General features: G+C 48.3%; 1 long non-coding RNA gene across 2 annotated transcripts; it reads left to right on the top strand.

The window, feature by feature from the left end:
* The first annotated feature begins 5,980 nt into the window (after positions 1 to 5,980).
* Positions 5,981 to 13,263, top strand: LOC144295215 (uncharacterized). 2 transcript variants are annotated; one of them, XR_013362555.1, is made up of 4 exons: positions 5,981 to 6,211; positions 10,738 to 10,867; positions 10,989 to 11,117; positions 11,258 to 13,263. It is a non-coding gene; the product is annotated as an uncharacterized LOC144295215 (long non-coding RNA). The 2 variants fall into 2 exon arrangements; XR_013362554.1 differs by having other exon boundaries at positions 5,984 to 6,211; positions 10,989 to 13,263.
* Positions 13,264 to 13,595: the final 332 nt, after the last annotated feature.

Below are 13,595 nucleotides of genomic sequence, written 5' to 3'. Positions count from 1 at the left end.
GGCCGGGCGCTCGGGGGAGGCCGGGCACCCACCAGGCCAGCGCTGCACCCGAGGGCCCCGCCGAGGCCCAGGTCCCCGGACCTGCCAGAGGCCACGCAGACAGCCCCAGCCGTCGGGCTCCCTTGAGGCTTGGGGCCCTTGGCGGGGGGGGGCTCCAGACATCTCGGGCCAGAAGCAACCTAGTTCCACGCGCCTTTTACATCCCGGATCCACAGGATGCAGTGAGCGGCGTGACTGCTCTTTTCCGCCACTAAGTCCAGCAGGAGAATGACCGGGGCGCCGGGAACCCCGCCGTCCTGGAGCCCACCGCCGCGCCCTCTCGGGGAAGCACACGGCAGGGGGACCGGCGGGTCTGTGGTCACCGCTTCCTCTCCTCCAGATTCCTGCTGCCCGGGCAGCCCAGGGGGCTCAGCGGTTAGCGCCGCCTTCAGCCCAGGGCGTGACCCCGGGGTCCCGGGATCGAGTCCCGCATCGGGCTCCCTGCGTGGAGCCTGCTGCTCCCTCTGCCTCTCTCTGTGACGCTCATGGATACATACATAAAATCTTAAAAAACAATAAACTCATCAAATTAACTCATCAAACACTGGCCCATTGCAAAGGATCCCTACTGGGGTCTTAAGGGCTCACACTGAGGAGTGGCCTTGAGCAAGCGGTGCCAAGTGGCTGCGGTGTGGCCCTGGGTCCCCTCAGCCCCTGGAGGACACCCGCGGGGGGCACTAAGGAGCCCCCTCGGTGCCCGATGGCTGCGGTGCCCAACAGCTCCCGTGCCCCGACCCCCGACCCGAGGTGGGGGAGCAGTCCCCTTGGTGACCCGAGGCCTCCTGGACCCGGTCCCACCCGACGCGCAGCCTACAGACGGTGGGTGCACAGAACTCACCGTCCCTGCCGGAGGCTGTGTAGACATTGAACCCCCGGTGACACCATAAGAATCTCGCAGAGTTGTGTGCATTCCTCCGACACACGCACACTTAGCATCACTCCCGCTGTCGGCAAACAAGTTGACAGCATGTCTGCGAGGTGCCCCGACGTGGAGGAGCCCCCCAGGTGCGCAGGCGGGGGACGGGTGGTGCCCTGGGCTCCGGGGCGATGCGTCCTCCCGTGCCTGCTTGCTTCAGCCCCCGTAGGGATGCGGGACCCGCGGCTCAGAGAGTGTCGTGCGCCGTGAGTGCCTGGGCCCAAATGTGGGCGCCTGAAAGGATGACCCTCAGAGGAGCCGCAGGACCTGTGCTGCCGCAACCGCGACTGGTAGGGACGAAGGCCAAAACCAGGGGGACGCCAAGCCCACCCAAGATGCAGTGTGCAAGCCCAGGGCGGGGTGTGCAAGCCCAGGGCAGGGTGTGCAAGCCCAGGGCGGGTTGTGCAAGCCCAGGATGGGATGTGCGAGCCCAGGGCAGGGTGTGCAAGGCCAGGGCAGGGTGTACAAGCCCAGGGCTAGATGTGCAAGCCCAGGAAGGGATGTGCAAGCCCAGGGCAGGGTGTGCAAGCCCAGGACGGGATGTGCAAGCCCAGGGCGGGGTGTGCAAGCCCAGGACGGGGCTCCACGCACGGGCCCCTGCGCGCTGCTCCCCTCACCACGCCCCTTCCCTGTCGGCTGCCTGCACCATGAGCTTGCCGAGCAAGGATCACACAGTGAGCACGTGTCCGCTCTGCGTCAGCAGCCAACGGGCTCTGCGAGGAAGCCTGCTGCCCCCGCCAGGCCCCCCGGCCGGTTTGCAGGGAGAGGCCTGCCCCGGGGGCCGCACCTGCCGCCCCCCACGCCCCCACATCCCCCGCGCCCACAGGTGGGCCCCGCGCAGTCCTCAGCCAAGCCCGCGCAGCGTCCCGCAGGACCGTGTTCAGGCCTCTGCCGGCCTCCCGCTGCCAACGCCCCGATGGGCGAGGCCGTCCCGCAGCACAGGGCGAGGCTGCCTCAGGGTCACGGCCACAGGGGCTACGCCTCACACCCGGGCCTGAGCCCCCGTGCCCTCAGTCCCCCGGGGGACAGTGCCCAGCCTCTCTAGCTCACGAGGGATCCACAGTCCTGCATGGCCCTGGGCCTGTGGACAGACCACCCCGGCCCCCTCTCCCTCTCCCTCATCCAGGCTGCTCCCAGCGTGTCCCCGTCCCGGTGGGGACGCCAGTCCTCGGTTAGGGATCCCTTGCAATCCACTCTGACCTCGTCTTGACCACCTGCGTCTGCACAGACACTATTTCCCAAATCAGGTCGCCCCTGGAGCGTCCGGGTGCACTCGCATTTGGACGGGACACGGTTCAACCCAGCGCGACGGCTGAGCGCACGGATCTAGGGAAGGATGAGGGACTTGGCCCTTGTTGCCTGAGCCGCACTGTATCGCTGAGGCCAGGAAAATGCATCTTTTCCTATTTTATTTAAAAGCACTAAAAATAATTAAATAAATAAATAAATAAATAAATAAATAAATAAATAATAAATAAATAAAAGCACTTTGCTATTACAAAATTTAAAAAAAAAAATACTGGCCCAGGACGATTTCTTTTTCCTTTATGAGACGAGGAAAGTGAGAGGCTAGTGACAGAGCCGGGAACGGGGCTCAGAGGCCCTGGTCGCACCCTGCGACGCCCCGGGAGGCAGCAGGTGTGCGGCGGCCGCGGCCAGGCCGGTTTCCTGCTTCCGGCCCAGTAACACCCCTCCTGCGAGGTGTCCCCATCGCATCGCTGGGACCAGCGACTAAGACCTCACTGTGTGTCCTTCAGGCCCAAGCCCACCTCTGCAGAGCTGCTGGGAGATGTGGAAACCCCGAGTAGGGCCTGGAGCAAGAGCCCAGCGAGGCAAGACTACATCAGCCCCGCCACCATCCGATGCCTGGGGCCCAGGGTCTGGTGCCCCGAAACGGCCGGGCCGGGGCTTGGGGCGTGGAGACCCACGGGGACGTGCACGGGGTGTGGGGACAACCACTCACTTGTATGAACACTAAGAACCCCCATCAGGTGTTGCAACCCGACAAACGTACTCAGCGGCCTACAACCTACAGAAGGAGGCCATGGGACACGGTCCTGCAGGTGTAGAGTGGCGGCCGCCGCTCCCCCGGGCGCAAGCCTAGTGTCTCCTCGGCAGACGGAGGCTACGGGAGGTGCCTGGACCCACCTGGGGCGCACAAGGCCAAGTCAGCCCCTCGTTCTGCTTTTCCCCGACGGGAAGTCAAGAGCGTGACCGGTGCCAGCTGGGAACCTCCCGTGGGTCCAGGGGGATAGCCGAGACCTTCCCACGTGAGGTCACTGAGCAAGGCCAGATCTGAGGAACAGGGAAGGGACCCACCGCGGGGGCGCAGGCATCTTTGCCTGTTCACCTCTGAAACTCTTGAACCAGAATACAATTCTTCTGCCACCAGAAATTACATTTCACATGACGTCACACTCTTCAGAAAATGAGGGCTACGGACGGTCTCAGTTATTTAAAAAACAGTCCTTCCCTCCCTCGTCCTGGTACCACCAAGAGATTTCAAAAGAAAGGGAAAGGGATTAAAAGGGGTTTACAGGGACTGTCAACTAAAACTATAATGTTTGACCTCTTAGAAATAGAAAAGATCTGAACAAAAAACCCACAAAATCCACGATATTAAAAGCAATAAAGCTAGCTGATGGGTATGGAAGCATTGATTAGAGCATCCCCTTGTCTTCCGTGGGTGCTTGAACTATCCCCCAACTGAAAAATACAGTGGATTTAAGAGACAACTTCCACTCCACAGTGGAGACTGGGGCTGATTCCTTTGTTCCTTGGCTACACGTATGACTGAGCTAATGGCCGTTGTGGTCATAGCTGAGTGATAGCAAGTTCCCCCCCGAAAAATAAAAAGACACCAAATGCGTGACACCACAGTTATGTGTGATCACGGGCTGATTAGTCATTCGTCCATCGAGATGTCCCATTTGAGAGAATTAGTAGGATTGGAGTTAAGGGAGACGTGGCCCCGAAGTAAGAACCAGATGCCAGGGACAGTCTCGGTACAGAAAGCCCCACCGCGTGCCGGGTGCTCACGGCGCCACAGGCAAGGCCCGCAGAGCCCCCGCCCTGGTGGAGGAAAGCCACCCGCACAGACCAGAATCGCACAGGGGCCGCTTCACCGGGCGTTAAGGGGACTAAGGAGCAACACAGGGGACTGTGACAAACAGTGACCCCACGACGTTTCTCATTCGGTTTCACAGGAAGGGCAACACCAGTGATGAGGTCGCACGCCTTCCCAGAACTGAACTACAGCAAGTCATTCAAAGAATAGGGAGAAGAGGGCTCTGCAGAGGGAACCGGAAAATGCAAAGCCCCGCGCTCTAAAGGAAAAAGGGGAAAAAAAAAGAAAAGAAAAGAAAACCCAAAGGCCCCGAAGCCTTACAACAGGCTGAAAACCAAGAGTGGTTCAGGGTGGGAGGTGGTCAGAAAGCAGCCCCGGGGACACTGCAGTCCTGGCGAGAAGCACAGATCGTGTCTGAAGTGCAGTGAGCAGCCAGCAGATGGGAGGCGGAGGCAGAGTTTAGGGAGGGGAACGAGACGATCTAGTCCTTTATTACCCTGTAAGCGTCATTTAAAAATAGTGCTCTGGCGGCTAAATGGTCAACGGTGCCAGAAAGCGGGGAAAAAAATAGAGAGATTTGGTAATAGCCCACAGAAATAATTCAAGCAAGAGATGCTATTAGCTTGGGGATAAATCCTATATAACTAATTATCTATCTAATCTCTCTGTCTGTCTGCCTATCTGTCTGTCTTTCTATCTATCTATCTATCTGTCTTTCTGTCTATCTGTCTATATCTACTGAAAAATAAATCTAGTCATAGCACGTTGACAGGTGATAAAAAGCATATTAAATAATAATAATATAATATGATAGTAACATGTTTTGTGATTGCCCCCAAAATGCATATTAGTCACGTGACAGAAAGTCGGGAAACGTGTATATGGATGTGGGATTTCACGCGGTGACTACCTTTTCTAGTTGCTTATCTCTATATTCTTACTTCTCTTTCATGGCCCTGACATCAATCCTGACTTCCAACCTGGTACTGATCTCCAGGGACTCATAAGTGTCCTTCCCATATTTGGCTGCCCTGGTGCACGTTGTAGGGGGAGGTCTACTCCCTCTCAGGCTACCTCTGGGCTTTAACCCCTATAAATGTCTGATTTTCAATGCCCGGGAGGGAAGCAATGGTGCAGTTTCACTTTAGGTGTGTCAGGCGGGAGACGTCTATGCTAGTTGGGACAGCACCACGGACGGAGGGGCTTATGCAACAAAGGTCAATATTCTTACAACTTTGGAGGCTAGACGTCCAAACTCAAGGTGTCGGGAGCACTAGAGCCTTCTGAGGCCTGTCTTCATGGCTTGTGAATTACTGTCTCCCCTTTGTGCCTCCATGAGGTGTCCCCTCTGTGTGTCCATGCTCTACCCTAATCTCTTCTTCCAAAAACACCACACGTATTGGATTAGGGCCACCTTAGTAAGTCCATTTTAACTTCAACAACGAAACAATCTCTTTAAAGATTATCTCCAAATATAGTCACATTCAGAGGTACTGGAGATTATGACTCCCACATATGAATTTGGGGGGATCCCGGGAGAGTGACATAATTCGGCCCATTATAACGTCCATCCTCGGTAAGATTTTCAGAGAATGCTCGGCGGCTGAGCAGAGCCCACTGGCCTAGAGGCAAACACTCGGGGGTCGTTCACGCGCAACCATAAATGAGCTCACCCTAGGAGAGCAAGTAGACGAGGAGTCAATGACGGGGCGGGGGAGGGGGGACAGAGGGAGATGCAGGACTCAAAAACTAGGGCAATAATAAGAGAATGGGGACTGGCAAGTTTGAAGGCGAGTGGCCCACAACGCGAAGCGCACGTCGGAGAATGCATGGCACGGGCCGTGCTCCCACAGCCTCTCTCACCTTGTACCTCCCCCTCGGCTCCAGGCCACCATCACGACTCTAACTCCCTCTAAGGTTTATCTCCTTCAGTGACCTTCAAATGCTTCAGAATCAGCAGCACAGAACTGTTCTGCGTGCTCCAGAGTTCTGTGGCCTCCGTCCCTTCGGGCACGTTTCCTCCCACACGGGACATTGTTTCAAGGACAATGTCCGCCTTAGCAATTTCTCTCTACGAAGTTGATTTCTGTGTCTACCTATTGCCCTGGGCTGTGGACTCTTCAGGGAAAATCTCTACGATTTATGTCCGGCACCCTTTGGAGCCTACCGTGCTGCCTAGTATATAGCAGGTACTCAAAAAATGGCTTTTTGAATGAATGAACTAATGCTGTTTTGTACCAAGCAGAATAAAATAAGAATTTATTTATTTATTATTTTATTTTTATTATTATTTCTTTTATAAAATAAGAATTTAGCAGCTGACGTTTGAAAAAGTCCATGCTCCTGTCTTTCCTGCTTGGGGGAAGGGATGAGTTTTAAAGACAGTGACGTTCCCATCTGTCAGACATGTCTTGTCCTTCTTTAATGCGGTCACTTTTTACAAGGAGAGACAGTTACTCGGGATTCAGGTATTTTCATACACTTGGATTATTATGTCTGGAATTTAATATTGTTGTGTCCTTTGATATTTACTTCAGGGTCAATAGACACGTAACCATCCTCTCTATTTGTGTCCAATCTAATCACTTAGCAGGAGGGTTAGACCAAGCACAGACTGGCTTTTGAAGCTTTAGGAATGATTTTTCAAAAAATTTAATGCTATAAATATTCTCCAGATGTACTAACGTGTGATAATTATTACTTAATGTTTTAATCTTAACATACGATTAATCTCTGAATATAACCTAGATGCTATACATATTACATTAGAGGTTTGTACAGGACACAAACATCTTTCTACGATGTTTTATTGTAATTAAATGTACAGATAAGGGAAGGTACTGATTCCTTCAAGACCTTCATCAAAGTCAAATTGGAATTTCTTTATGGGGTAAGGACGTAAAGGCATCTCTGTAATACAGTAGTGTAATATATGACGCTTTTCAAAGCATTTCCATACCTATCAACTCATGTATCAGCTCTGGGATGGTTTGGCTAATGTCATTATGACCATTTTATGCATTAAAAAGTTCAGACACAAAGAGATTTTTTAAGAAGACCTATAACAAGTTGTCCGATCTATGACAGAAACCGGTCTCCTCTCCTCCATGCCATGTACTTGCAAAGATCTTAACTAAATAAATCTCATTCCAAAATAATCAGTGACTGGATTAAATGACCTTTAAGGTCTCTTCTAATGCTGAGATCTAGGAGTCCCCAGATAAATATATTCCTTACAATAGACCTTCTATAGCAACCTCTATTTTTTTTTTTTTATTAGCTGTAGTACTTAATGGTTAAGAACCTGTGATCTGAAATGAATCAGAGTCACAGTATTCCAGATAGGTCACTATAACATTGCTTTAAGCAAGTTATATATATATTTTTTTCTGAATTTCCATTTTCTCATCTCCAGTTTCTGGGTAATAATAGTAACTACTTTCTGGAGTTGTTACGAAGCTTAGATGAAAACACACGCATGGACGGACACATATATATACACGTGCATATACGTGTAAAGTTCTTGGCAAAGTACCTAGGACATATTAAGCACTCAATAAACATTAGATCCCACAATTAATGTTGCTTTGCTACTATTATCATCCTTATTACATTCCAGGGTATATTTGTACTTTTAGACTATGTTCCAAGGATATGGAGAAGAAACTAATTAAATGTCTTCCCTACATGAATTATAGGGAGTTATACTAAATCACGAAATATAGTTAGCCAATTGATCATTCGTGTTCTAAAAAATAGAGCATTTAGATGCCCTGGAACAGGAACCCAACCATGAATTAAAATATCTAGTCTCTTCACTGTAATAAAGACAAAATCTCTAGTGGAAATGACTTACTGAGGATTTATTAAAACTTTCTTGTGGGAAAAATATTCAGAGGATTTCAATATAGTTTAAGAAGGAAATATGCAGAATCAGAACTTAAATCTCAACGCTTTGATCCTTCTTTCTAAAATTCAATAGAAGTCCCGTCAAGAAATATAATCCATTTGAATATTTACCAGACCTTATGCTAGGGTGAGATGGGTGTCAAATCTCAAATTAGAAAGTCTGCTTCTTAGTTAACCCCCTTTGGATTTGGTTGCAGCATTTCCTGTTATTTGCATTGAAGGGAGCACAAAAGCTTAAATGTCAGTGATGGAAACTGGCAAAACTGGTGGAAATGAAAACACAACAGCCCAAGACAGAAGCGAAAAACCACTTCTTTGGCTATTAAGAATACAATTAAAGTAAAGCTTTAAGATAGCATTTCTATCAAAGATTAAAGAGATGGATATTTAAAAATAAATAAATAAATAAAAACCCAAAAAAACAAAAAAGAGATGGATTTTAAATCCCTATTATGAAGCACATGGATATGTATATCCTATCAATTACTCCTTCTACAACCTTACAACAAAAGAATATTATTCCTTATCAACCTAAAATGGCGCAGAGATTCTCAAAACGGGATGCATTTCAAAGATGCACCTATGACACCTCATCAATTGATAAGCACGCCACCTATGAGCATATCATGGCTTAATGTCACTAGCAGGGCCCCAGTGATCCAATCCCTAAAGCAAACAACCGGCGTGGATGTCTAGGGATGTTCCTGAATCTTAACCTGTACCCCCAGAGTTCCCAGCCTAGTATGGATTTCAACGTGAGGATGAGAAGAAGGAGGAGAAAGACGGTAGTTGACTCCAAACAATACTTTGAAGCACAAAATCAACTTCTCTTCAGAAATACTTGCTATCCTTCCAAAAGAGAATAAGAATAATAATGGAAAGAGGAAAGGAAAGGAAAGGAAAGGAAAGGAAAGGAAAGGAAAGGAAAGGAAAGGAAAGGAAAGGAAGGAAAGGAAAGGAAAGGAAAGAAGGAAAGGAAAGGAAAGGAAAGAAGGAAAGGAAAGGAAAGGAAAGGAAAGGAAAGGAAAGGAAAGGAAAGGAAAGGAAAGGAAAGGAAAGGAAAGGAAAGGAAAGGAAAGGAAAGGAAAGGAAAGGAAAGGAAAGGAAAGGAAAGACTTAACTTTCAATATCTCAATTACATTAAGTTTAAAGGACGCTGTTGTGTTTGGTTAAGGGAAAGTACAGATCCATACAACAAGGTCCAACATATTAGAGTTAACTGCTCCATATTCTCTCCCACATCGGCCTGCCCCCCAGACTAGCGGAGGCTAAAATGGGAAGGAGCTCAAAATTATAAAAGCTCGTGCACAGTTTCACAATCTGTAGGTTGTCTCCTTCCGTGTCACGTCTACTCCATACACAGTCATTATCTCCTCCCCACAGTATTCACTGTCTTTTGTGCTACGTTCCTTTACCTAATTGGGATTCTGGGATGTGCAGTTCCCCTTTGTTCACTTCAGCATCAAAACTTCATTGGGCTCCTTTTATGTGCCGGGCAACGTACTAGGGGCTGGAACTATAAATTTAGCAAATCCGCGTGCTTACATGCTGGTACTGAAAGGTGGCTACCGTGCTTGAACTGGCCCAGGATTGGCAAATACGGAGAACGAGGAGAACTGTTAGAAGCACTAGCTTCAGCCTGTCAACATTCAAATCTTGAGTCAGCCTGGTTGTTTGACTTTGGGCAAGTAATTTATGCCATCTGTTCCAGTTTCTGCATCTTAAAAAAAAAATGAAGATAATAATAGTTCCTAGCACATAAGGTCATGTGAAGATTCAAAAAGAGAGTACAGACTGATAATCTAGAACAATTCCTGACATAGGATAGGTGCTCAGTAAGTGCCGGTACGTCTTTTCTTGCAAAGCTGACTAGTAGTTGTGTTGGCGGATGTGACACAGGAAAGCAAAAGGGTCATTAAGGACTAACATCTGTGAAAGGAAGCGGAGAAGTAGGATTGATCAGAGGAAGGCAGCTCTGCCAGCCCATCTAGCAGCTCCGGAGCACAGAGTGCCTCCTCTGGGAGTCCCAGATTGGGCAGGAATGTCCGGGCCCTTATGCCACAGCCCTGCTCAGGGACTGAAAAGGGGCTCCCCAGAGGAGCATGACCTCGGGTCAAAAGATGAAACAGACCCTGAAGGATCCTTAGGCCAGTAACTGACCAGACTTCGGGCAGCTGCGCAGCAATTCTTTCCTCAAGGGAGACTGGGTCACGCAGCCACTGTCTGGCGTTCTGGCTCAGAAGGATCACGAGGAAGTCCTGGAACTCGATGGGCACAGGCATGTGGGGACATCATGAGTGGTTAAGACGTCAGCCATGGCTCTTGAGCAGAGAGAGTCTCAACCCGCCAGGAATTTGCTCTACTCAAATAGATTGTTGCAAAGGCTCCTCTACTTTGGACAAATTCAGTTTTTTATTTATTCTTTCTGCCGTAGCTTCTCTGAGACCCCAAGACCTACAGGTGGACACTAACCCCAGAATGCTGCTGCTCCCTAGATAGTGCAGTACATACCATGCTCTCCTAAGAGAGGGGTAAGCTGTGAACCGTCCACATTTATAGACCCTACATCATTGCTCAAGTCTCCACCCCCAGCTTTGGCTCTATGAGTCCTTCCCAGAACTTCATCCGAGGCCCAGAGTTTCTCAGCTGCGTTCAGATTGTCAGGTCAGGTCTGGAAGAATGACAGCTTGAGTTAGGGCACCGCTCATTATTTACACCCTACTTTATTGCAAAATAGGTTTAAAGAATCTTCAAAAACACTATAACTAGGCTACTTCATCTAATAAAAGACTTTTATCTAAATTAGTGATGTGTTGGCCTAAGAAACTGACGAGATACGGACAGAGTGTAACTGCTGGGGAAGTTTCTCAGAAAAGAGACTTTGGGTAAGAAGAAATGCTACCAGGGAACAAAATCAGAGTCATCTTCTCAAACAGGTAATGGATCAGTTAGCACTTACGTATTTTCTTGTTGTTTTGCAGCTGTGCTTTCGGTAGGGGGGAGTCTGTGATTTAGTAAGAGGGCTCATTTCCGCTGTCCATCGTATTTCATTTATAGGTGAGCGCAGTGAGGATCCGGGCTGTGATGGTGTGTGTTCAGCTGCACCTGCCCGAGAGCAGGAAGGCCGAACAGCTGACGGCGGTATCTAGTTCCAGCTCTCACCTGGTGGCAGCCACCTGCAGGGAGGTAAATCTAGGAAGAAACTAAACGTCTTAACTGCAATTTTAAAGTCTTAAACCTCCAAACTGCAAGTACACAAGGGAACTAAAACAACCCTAATGTTGATATCTGAATTTCAAATTTCAAATGTGCTTCCATTTTTAAAGGTTTGTGCTTGTGAAACATTCCTGGTGGTCAGGGACAGTGCCTAGAAGGGAGCTGCTTTCTCAGTTCCATGAATGCTTGCGGACTGCAGGAAACAAGGTAAAGCTATCCTCCGTCCTTGAGGCCCACGAAACAGATTTATCAAGTTTAAGACTAACACCCGTCATCTACCACGTGTTGATCCCGGTATCTTCACTGTGACTCCAAACCATCCCGTCTTCATTCTTCTCCCACTTACCCACCATCCTCACTCCCCTAAACATCATCAACTTCTCGCTGCTTCTTGAGCCCGTTAAGACACCTGCCCCTGACCTTCCCAACAGCCTGTAAACACAGCTGAGCTCAACGGGGACACCCATCAAAATCCCTGGTTTGAGCTTCCCACCCCACATCTCCCCCTGGACGTTTAGACTGCAACTCACTCTTAAGGTCAAGAATGTAAGGATCCAAGAGGTGAACCTTGGGATAGTTTCAATTACACTGCTAATGGGATTCCTTCAAAATGTCACAGCCATAGTCAGGGGCACCTTTCCCATTTCCAGGCAACAAAGCACCAGGGAATACTCTGTGACTCATCCTCAGCAGCTGGTTCGAGGCCACCTGAGCTCCACAGGCTGAACTGGTGGGGGGTGGGGGGGTCTGTCTCCTTTCATTTATTTGACAGAGTTTTCGGAATAGTCAAGTACCAGGAGAAATGAAAATTGCAGTCACAGCTCTTAACCTTCTAAAGAGACACGAGGTTACTTTCGGGCAAATTTTGATCTCAGGAAATTGGGCTTTTAGGGCTTTCCAAACTCATTTTTTTTACAACCTTCTTGCTCTATGATGCTCCTAATTATCCCACTTCAACTCTCTGCTAACAGTCCCATGTCGGAAAATATCTATGAACATCTGAGGAGGATGCTCTGACTCCAGCAAGGATTAGGGGTTCCCTTTTCAGTGATCTTACTGGAACATACTGTAGTCTATTTTTTTAATAATAAATTTATTTTTTTATTGGTGTTCACTTTGCCAACATACAGAATAACACCCAGTGCTCATCCCGTCAAGTGCCCCCCTCAGTGCCCGTCACCCAGTCACCCCCACCCCCCGCCCTCCTCCCCTTCCACCACCCCTAGTTCGTTTCCCAGAGTTAGGAGTCTTCATTATATTGTGTTATTTCTGGTTATCCATACATTTTCCTACCTCAATAGATTATAAGATCCTTAAAGGCAGGGACCAAGAATTACCCATCTTAACCCAGCACATAGTAAGCTGGCTGAACGGTGTTGATTTTCATTGAAGCATTAGAAGGAAATTATAAAGGAAAATAATGTTTGTTTGGCTATATTAAAATTTAGAGGTTTATTAAAATAAGGATATCTTTTTACTCATATTTAAAAACGAGTAAATTAGATGAAACCAACAATTCACCAAAGAAATGCAAATAAGCAAATGAAAAAATGTTCAATCCTACTAGTAGTTAAGAAAATCCAGTTACATTTTTTGTTACAACTGCCAAATATCACACACACACACACACACTTCCCTTCTTCTAAGATTTTCGATGTAGGGACCCTGGGTGGCTCAGCGGTTGAGCATCTGCCTTCAGCCCAGGGCATGACCCCAGGGTCCCAGAATCGAGCCCCCCATCGGGCTCCCTGCATGGAGCCTGCTTCTTCCTCTGCCTCTCTGTGTCTCTCATGAATAAATAAAATAAAATCTTAAAAAAAAAAAAAAAAAGATTTTCAATGTAAATTGCCAGCAGTATAAGAAGTATCCTTGTTACCACAGCTTTGTGTGTTTGTCTGTACTTTTGCCCGTGTGTGAAAATAAATACTGGCCCTTTAATTTGCATTTAAAATCAGTTTCTTGGGGATCCCTGGGTGGCTCAGTGGTTTGGCGCCTGCCTTTGGCCCAGGGCGCGATCCTGGAGTCCCGGGATAGAGTTCTGCATCGGGCTCCCGGCCTGGAGCCTGCTTCTCCCTCTGCCTGTGTCTCTGCCTCTCTCTCTTTCTCTCTCTCTCTCTGTGTCTATCATAAATAAATAAATAAATAAATAAATAAATAAATAAATAAATAAATATATATATTAAAAAAATAAAATAAAATCAGTTTCTTTAAATATTTTTGTTATAAGGTCTCAACAGTGAAGTCATAGTAGAGGCTACAGGCACTCAGATTGGCTCCTACCCTTCCACACTACCACACCCCCAGGCTTTGCTGCTTCACTCAAGATACAAATGAGCACTCTGCAACTAAATAAATTGTTCCCATGTCACTGTCACCACCCTCAGGCCAGGAAGAAGTTGGATACAAAGAGATGAGTCCAAGAGTTTTCATGACAAGATGTGTGTATTT

The sequence above is a fragment of the Canis aureus genome, chromosome 23 (genome assembly GCF_053574225.1).
Source record: "Canis aureus isolate CA01 chromosome 23, VMU_Caureus_v.1.0, whole genome shotgun sequence".
Lineage (NCBI taxonomy): Eukaryota > Metazoa > Chordata > Mammalia > Carnivora > Canidae > Canis > Canis aureus.
This window is presented reverse-complemented; position numbering and strand designations above follow the sequence as displayed.